The sequence below is a fragment of the Protopterus annectens genome, chromosome 13.part0 (genome assembly GCF_019279795.1).
Source record: "Protopterus annectens isolate FY-2018-M chromosome 13.part0, PAN1.0, whole genome shotgun sequence".
Classification (NCBI taxonomy): domain Eukaryota; kingdom Metazoa; phylum Chordata; order Ceratodontiformes; family Protopteridae; genus Protopterus; species Protopterus annectens.
In genome coordinates this window covers 662,361-670,000 of record NC_056747.1, presented here as the reverse complement: position 1 = coordinate 670,000, position 7,640 = coordinate 662,361, and the positions used below count along the sequence as shown (strand labels likewise).

General features: G+C 40.6%; 1 protein-coding gene across 1 annotated transcript in view; it reads left to right on the top strand.

Moving 5' to 3' along the window:
• The first annotated feature begins 2,926 nt into the window (after nt 1-2,926).
• The window catches only part of LOC122788422 (perilipin-3-like), a 415,257-nt gene continuing 410,543 nt past the window's right edge, over nt 2,927-7,640 (top strand). The window contains exon 1 of the mRNA XM_044055490.1: nt 2,927-3,010. The gene's annotated coding sequence lies outside the window, so the exon portion shown is untranslated. The remainder of the gene's footprint in view (nt 3,011-7,640) is intronic.

The following is a 7,640-nucleotide window of genomic DNA, read 5'->3' as shown; positions in this document are numbered from 1 at the left end:
GCGCTGAACCTGTCTGCCAGTATGTTGGCAATGTCTGTGGGTTCAGTGATTGTTGTATCATTTTGGACTAATTCTGAGCATATCTGGGAGTTTCCACCCAGGTTTCTGACATAGCTGAAGAAGGCCTTATGATTGTCTTTTGAATCTATGGCAATTTTTCTCTCAAAGTTGACCTTGGATGATTTTATGAGGGATCGTAGTTTCTTGCTAGTGCTGATCAAAGATGCCTTCCCTTTTTGGGATTTTGCTCTATCATGTAATAGCTTTCTCCTCTTATTGTAGAGTTTGTTTATGGCTGGGGTCCACCAGCCTGGACGTTTGCCCTTGGTGGAAAGAGTCTTGGTTTTATTTGGGATTGCCTGATCCATGCAGTCCTGAAGGTGTTCATAGAAGGCATTTGTAAGGGCTTCCGCAGCTTGGGTTGTGGTTTCCATTGGCTCGGGGGGCTTGAAGGATACCACACCTGTCTTGAGTAGTGTGAAGTTTGCTTTAGAGAAGTTCTTCACTGTGGTCTTTTTTGTTTGGGGTGGGGGCAGGATGTGGATTTCTAGTGAGATTAGTTTATGATCTGATCTCACCAATGAGGGATATACTTCCGGTATTCACTTACTCCTTAATGAGGTAAATAAAAGTGACTTACCTCTGTTTGACAACTGCTAAATAGCAGTCACTGATATGATATGGCAATACCAGTGTTGTACAATATATTGTTATTTGCTGAAGTAAGTATAAATCTAGTATTGCTTTGACTTATGTATGCATGTGTGTGTGTGTGTGTAAACATTTTATTTTTATTTATTTATTATTTTACATTTGTTGAAAGGGAAAGTCCGACTGGATACATGTCCATTTTCAGCGGAGGCCCAGGGAGAAAGGTTCCACAAAAGTAATAATATTAGTACAATAATACTTAAAGAGAGCAAAAAGGATGTAGAAACATCATTTCAGAAGGTATAGCACAGTAGGAATACACTGGCACATGCTAAATGTTAACAGAGCGAGAAAAGAATATAAATAAATCATTTCACAAATGTTTAGCACAATCGGAAAATGCTACAGTATACAAAAAGGTTGAACTCAGCAGGCATAACTGTACATTATGACATAACCCAACAGATCAATAGAATGGCTGGCTTGCTAATAGTCAGTTAAGTAGAGAAAGACCAAGTTGTTGGATTGGGTTGTCAGGGTTCACTGATTTTTATCAGTGCACACATCCAATAATGCCAGGACACACACATGTGAAAAACACATCAGTAAAAACTGCAGCTTGCAAGTAATTATATTTCATAAGTAAGGCACAGCATATATCACAAGACATTCAGACACTTAGATCTTCTAGGAATCTGGTAATCCCCCTTCCCAGACTGTATAAATGGATAGAGAGGGGCTCCCTTCTTCATCCTTGACGGCATAGGAGCCCCACAAAAGCTGTTTCTGGTTGGGGAAAAAAAGAGGAGAAAAAAATGCCTTAATTTTCTGATTACGAATAGAGTTGTGATATAACCCTGTTACGAGAAAACTGATAATGGTCTCTGCTGTCAACTGCATCCATTCTAAAACCAGCCCTGCTCAGATGCGTGTGTACAGAGGGATGGGGCTTGTGTGGTCATTGTTTCGTTTACATTTCTCACAGATCTCAGAGAAGTACAAACAAAGCTACTTTAGCTCCTGTTGGGGTAGTGTACTGTTTATGAGCAACAAAGTAGAATCCATTACTGCAATCATTATTGTTTTTCACTTTTCTCACAATCAGACATCAAGCATGTATATAAGCTCCCTTTGGGGGTTGAAGTGAGGAGTCAGGAGGCATGCTATACATATATGTATGTGAGCAGTCACTTGAAGTACATGACTGTGACTATTTTGAGTCTCTGCTTTCATTCCAATCTAATACCAGAAAGATGCACAGGCAGTGACTATTTTTTAGGGAGATTAATGAGGCAGGCAGTATTCCCAGACAGGATCTGTATATCCTCATAAAAACTGGCTTGTTAGTTTATTGTGAACTACTATTTTGTCAGCTTTGAATATTAAGCTTATATCTTTATTAAAAGAAAAAAATAAGACTGAAATTATTTTTCTTACATGATTTTTGTTTAGGCCACTGTTGGATTAAAAGTTTGGGGAATGCTCTAAAATACATTCCAGAGCATCTATAACCCCTATAGCTTATGGGGGTCCCAGCTTGAGTTATTTCCTAAATGGTTATTAATGTGCTGTCTTGGTCGGTAAAGGTCTGTTGAAAGGATGCAAGGGAAAACCAAAGCTGAACAGCAACACTGAATTTCTTTCTTTAATCATAATTTCTGTTCAGGCCATTATTGGGTGAAAAGGTTGGGTAAAATGAAAAACAACTTAAAAAACACTTCAGAGCATATATAAAGTTATGGCTTCTTGAAAAAGCTGAATAGAAAGGTAAAATGTGAGAAACAGAATAAAAACATAATAGTGTGCATGGTGTGGGGAACCCAAGATGGGGAGAAACAGAGGGGCGCATACAGGAGGTGTGTGTTTTTTGGAGGGGCTGAAACAGTAGGCAGCGTCTGGGGTGCCATTTCACCTAACTTCAGCCCAGTACATACCATTGTTGTAATATATCACTGTTAAATCTAAATGCCAGTAACTGTGAATGTCCCTCTGTGAGATGAGCCAATAAATATAGTGCTGTACATAGGTATTGTAGCTACAGATCAGCCTGTGTATACCACTCTTAAAGTTTGTAGCTGGATGGGGGGGCAGTAACAGGGTGATTCTTAGACTGGAAGTGGGAAGATTATTAAACTGTTTTTTTTAATTAATTTTCCGAATTCGCCGCAAGCCCCACCCGCCCCTGAAAGAGACAAATCATTCAAGTCATTAGTTTATTGCCACGCCCACTACGAATTCTGACAAATGAGAGTCCGAGTTTCCGCGGGGCCAAAGTCAAGGGCGTTATAAAGTTTTGTGTTGAGAGCTCACGAGCTCAGTGTAACTTTGTCACTTGTTCAGTCCTTGTCTGGAGTTTGAGGTAAGACTTTTTAGGGCGTTGTTTCTCAGTGAGGCTGTTTTGGGTCATATTTTAGGTTGCTCTCGTCTCATCTTGCATTCTTGATTAATATCCCGTCTCTCAAAAGTGTTTAGCTTCAACTTCGCTGTTCAGGGATTGGTGCAACCCCAAAAATAATTGGGGGGGCAAAGGCCGTAGTTTGGGGACTGTTACGTTATAGTTAAAGTATATAACAATTTTTATTTGGCATGTATTTTTGAATCATTGTTAATAGATAGTTTCTATGATTTACTATAAATGAAAGCATTTTGTCGGGGGGGGGGGGTGGAGATAAACATATGAAGTAAAATCGTGGCTGTTGGTACATTCTTTACACAACTTTGCATCGCTGTCGTGTAATGACCTCTGCGCTAAATAACTACAGTGATGATATTAAAATGACTCTAGTTTCTATCTTTTCTCCCTATAATTATATTCAGACTTTGTGTCCTGGACTGTGTAATGCATGGCGTTTGTTTTTCTGTTTAGTAGGAGGTGTGCATTGTGCATCTCGCTTTCTGTTGAATTTTGTTTCGTTCAAGTTGTGGTTCGGTGTGTTTGTACATGTTGCATACCTCGTTCGGGGAATGGCATCCTATCTTGGTACGCAGAAGTACTGTTATCCAGGTGCTTCCGCTGTCAGCCGTGCATCCAGTTGCCCTGCACACCCACTTGCACTAATCTTAACCAAAATGGGTGAATAAATGTCTAAAAAATAGGGAGAATGTTTAAATATTGCTCTTATAAAGTTAGTTATTATAATAAAGGGTTTTGTAATATGCATTTTCTGAAGGATATGATTCTGAAACTGATGTCTCTATTTGGTGACTTCTAACCTTAATGATTTGCTAGAAAACTTTATATTTTGAGTAACTGACCCAAAAGCTACACATTCAGTGAAAAATCTGGACAGTTGACAGGTATGCCCATCTGTTAGTTCTGTCTGCTCATAATGTGCCTTAGGCACAGGCCAACTAGGCTGCCTAGGGTGCTGCTCTAGCAGGGGTTCTTTTTCTGATAACCTGAATGGTGTAGGTAGACCAAGATGGGGGCACCAGGTGGTGTGGGGGTGCTATGGAGGTATTTTGACTAGCTGGCCCTGTGTCTGCTTCCTTGGGAAGCATTGCTGTTTGTGACATAATGTGATTTATGGTTTTAGGAGTGTGGTGTGTTCTGGTCAGGACATTATCCTTAGTTGTCACCTGTACTTTAAAAAAAACACTTACTTTACTTTAGTGAGGGTACTATCAGATATGAGCATTTGTAGGCTCATCCTAGGTTATGTAGTGTAACAGGAAAGTGCTATTAAATGTTTTAAGTTGTATGTAAAGAAAATCCACCCATTCCTAAAGTCCTAAATTAGGATCAGAAGTATGTAATGCATAATACAGATGTTACAGGTGAGACAGATGTCATCCATCCAAGTGAAATCTACTTTATGTAGACATGAGATACAATTATGTAAGTAAATTGTTTGCAGTGAATAGAGTAGAAATTGTGGTATATTAAGATCTGTCAGGAGCAGTACATTTTGGATATATAGTAAGGAATGGATACTGCAAATGGGAAGCAGTGGATATCAGTTCCTATGCTGGAGAGCTTAGGAGACTAAGCAACTAAGGTTTTTTGGGCAGTGTAATAACTGGAGCCTTGGAAGCTAATGTTCTTTCCTAGGCTTTGTCCAACATATGACAAATGTCATGTCAGTTAGCAGTGAAGCTTCATTTCATGTTTATTTTGCTAGTTTGTATGTATTTTACATTTGTTTAATTTGGTAAGTGAAATGGACTCATTTTAGGCAGAATGAGTTTATAGACTGAAACAGTGTTCATGATTAGCGTGTGATTGACCTTGATATTTTATTACATTTGTTGACCGTGTATGTCTGACTAGGCCAGAGGCCTGTTTTCAGTGGGGAGAAAATCTCCACAGTAATACAAGACAATAAACAAATATAGTAACAGACATTAGTACAGCAGAACTATTTACGGCATATAGAAAACCATACAAAGCCAAGTTCATTTTACTAGTGAAGAGCCAGGGGGAGAAATCTCCACAGTAGCACAAAACAAATATTTTACAGTAAATGTAAAATAACAGTAGAACTGCACAATGAATGTAGGAACAACCCAGTAGCAGTAAATATAATACAATCAGAATGGAACAAGAGCAAGCAGTATAAAGTATGTTGGTTTACAAGAGGGATGTTAGATGATCAGGTGAGATAGGCAAGTAAAGGTGGGGAAATTAGCCTGGGGAGAGGTGGGACTAAGGCAGTACTGTAGGAGTGATTTGAACTGGTTATGTACTGGATTTTTTGTTTGGGAGGGTGTTCGAGTTTGGCTCTTTTGTATGAATAGTCGCAGTGTTGGTTTACAGTATAATTCCATAGTTACTGTTCATACAGTGTTGAGTAAATGGGTTCATAGGTAGGTACTAGGCTGTCTGCCCTGGGGCCTATACAAGCCCAGCCAAAAAGGTACCCTGGCTTTTGCCACCCAAGAAAATTATTTTCCTGTGCCACTGTCGAGCAGAGCCACAGGTTATCCCTGGGGTGAATTTCCTATTTCCCATCCAATCAAGATTTTTCTTGAGTGCTAATGAGGAGCTTTGTTTGATATAGATAGGTAGTTTATTCCAGAGTATGGGAAGTCTCTGGAACAGGAATCTATCCCTCTGGGTGACAAGGTTTAGGTCCCTAGAGCATGTAGCTCTGAGGGATTGGGATTTCTTTCAGTGGAGCATGTCCCAACAGCTCTGGGTTTGACATAGCTTTGTCTGTTAGGCAGAGATCACCTCTGAGTAGGGCAATATGCGACTGAGTAAAGATGGAGTTTATTGAGACTGTCGGCATAGGGCATCTGTGTGAGGCTGGTAATCTTTGAGGTATTTCTGCGGCCTTTCCAGTTGTTGTCTTGTGAGGTACATACCAAAAGGGGCGTTGTACTCTATAATGGGTCTGAGTGAGTAGAGGGGAAGAATGACCTCTCTTTTTCTGGTGAGAAACCTTGTGATTAGGTGTGTCATGTAGGATTTCTTTACTGTGGCGATGTGATTATCAAAGGAGAGACTACTGTCCACCTATGTCCCAAGGTCTCATCACACGTTCAGTGTTGAGTATACTACCGCCTATGTTGTAGTTCATGGGTACAAAATTTTTACCAAAGGGGATGACTATCCACTTTTTGGCATTGAGCTTGAGGCCATGGTTTGATACCAGGCATCTGTGAGGCCGTTTTGTAGGATGTCCACATCATTGAGTTTTGATTATGGCTCCTAGTTTGCAGTCATCTGCAAACTTCGTTAGCCAGAAACCTTCTCTGTTAGCCTGTATTTAAGAGAAGTAGATGCCAAACAGGAGGACCCAGGACTGAACCCTGTGGTATTCCACTAGTCACTGGTCTAAAGTCAGATTTGGAGTCTTCTACTTTCACAGTGTGGATTCTGTCAGTGAGCCAGTTGGCAGCCCATCTTGTGACATGGGGATTTATACCTAGTTTAGTGAGTTTATCTACAATTCGAGTGGGGATGGTGTCAAAAGCCTTGGCAAGATCTAGATAGGCTGTGTGAACCACCTTACTTAAAAGTCCATCAGTTTTTTGAGGCTATGATTGAACATGGTACTTGGGTGGGGTGCCAGTTTGTTCTGTAGTTCGTGTAGAACTCTGCCTGGGATGTCTGCTCCCATGGATGCTGTGTTTTTGGCTTTGGGGAGTTTTTTACCTGTGCAGCTGTGATTACAGGAACTTTGCATTCTTCGGTATAGAGATGAGCTCTTTAGGGGGTGAGAGGGGGGTAAAGTTAGCACTGAACCTATCTGCCAGGATGTTGGCAATATCAGTTGGGTCCATATATTTAGTGTCGTGCTGTAACTCAAAGCAGATCTGAGTGTTGCCATTGAGATTCTTGACACGGCTATAGAATTTTTTTGTGGTTACCTTTTAGAATCTGTGGCGATTTTTGTTTTCGTAACTAGCTTTGGAGGATTTTATCCGGTATTGTAGCTTCTTACTGAGGCTGACCAGGGAGCTTCTCCACTCGTGGGATTTTACACTCTTGCAAGAGTTTCTTCCTTCTGTTGTATAGTTTGTTTATGGCAGGGGACCACCAGATTGGTTTCCTTTCTTTTGAATAGCGTCTTGGTTCTGTTTGGATAACACGATCCATGCACTCATGTAAGTGCTTATAAAGTGCAATTGTGTAGGATTCAGTAGTCGTAACTGTATTGTCAATCTGCATGGGTGTCATGAAGTTCACCACTTCTGTCTTGAGCATGAAGTTGGCTTTGGAGAATTTTTTTACCGTGGTTTCCTTAATGGGGGGTGGAGGCAGGATGTGGATATCTAGGGTAATTAGTTTATGGTCGGAGCGGACCAATGAGGTGTTGTCTTCAGGTGTGAACACCAGTCCCTCATATTGGTAATGACTAGATCCAGGATATTGTTGCCCTTGGTGGGGGTGTGGAGAAGTTGATCCAGGGCATTGGAGTTTATGAATTCCAGGAACCGTTTAACAAAAGTTGCTACATGCGTAGTTTTCCAGTTAATGGTGGGGTAGTTGAAATTGCCCATTAGGGTGTTTGGTTGAACCCTAATATTTTCCAGTACATCAA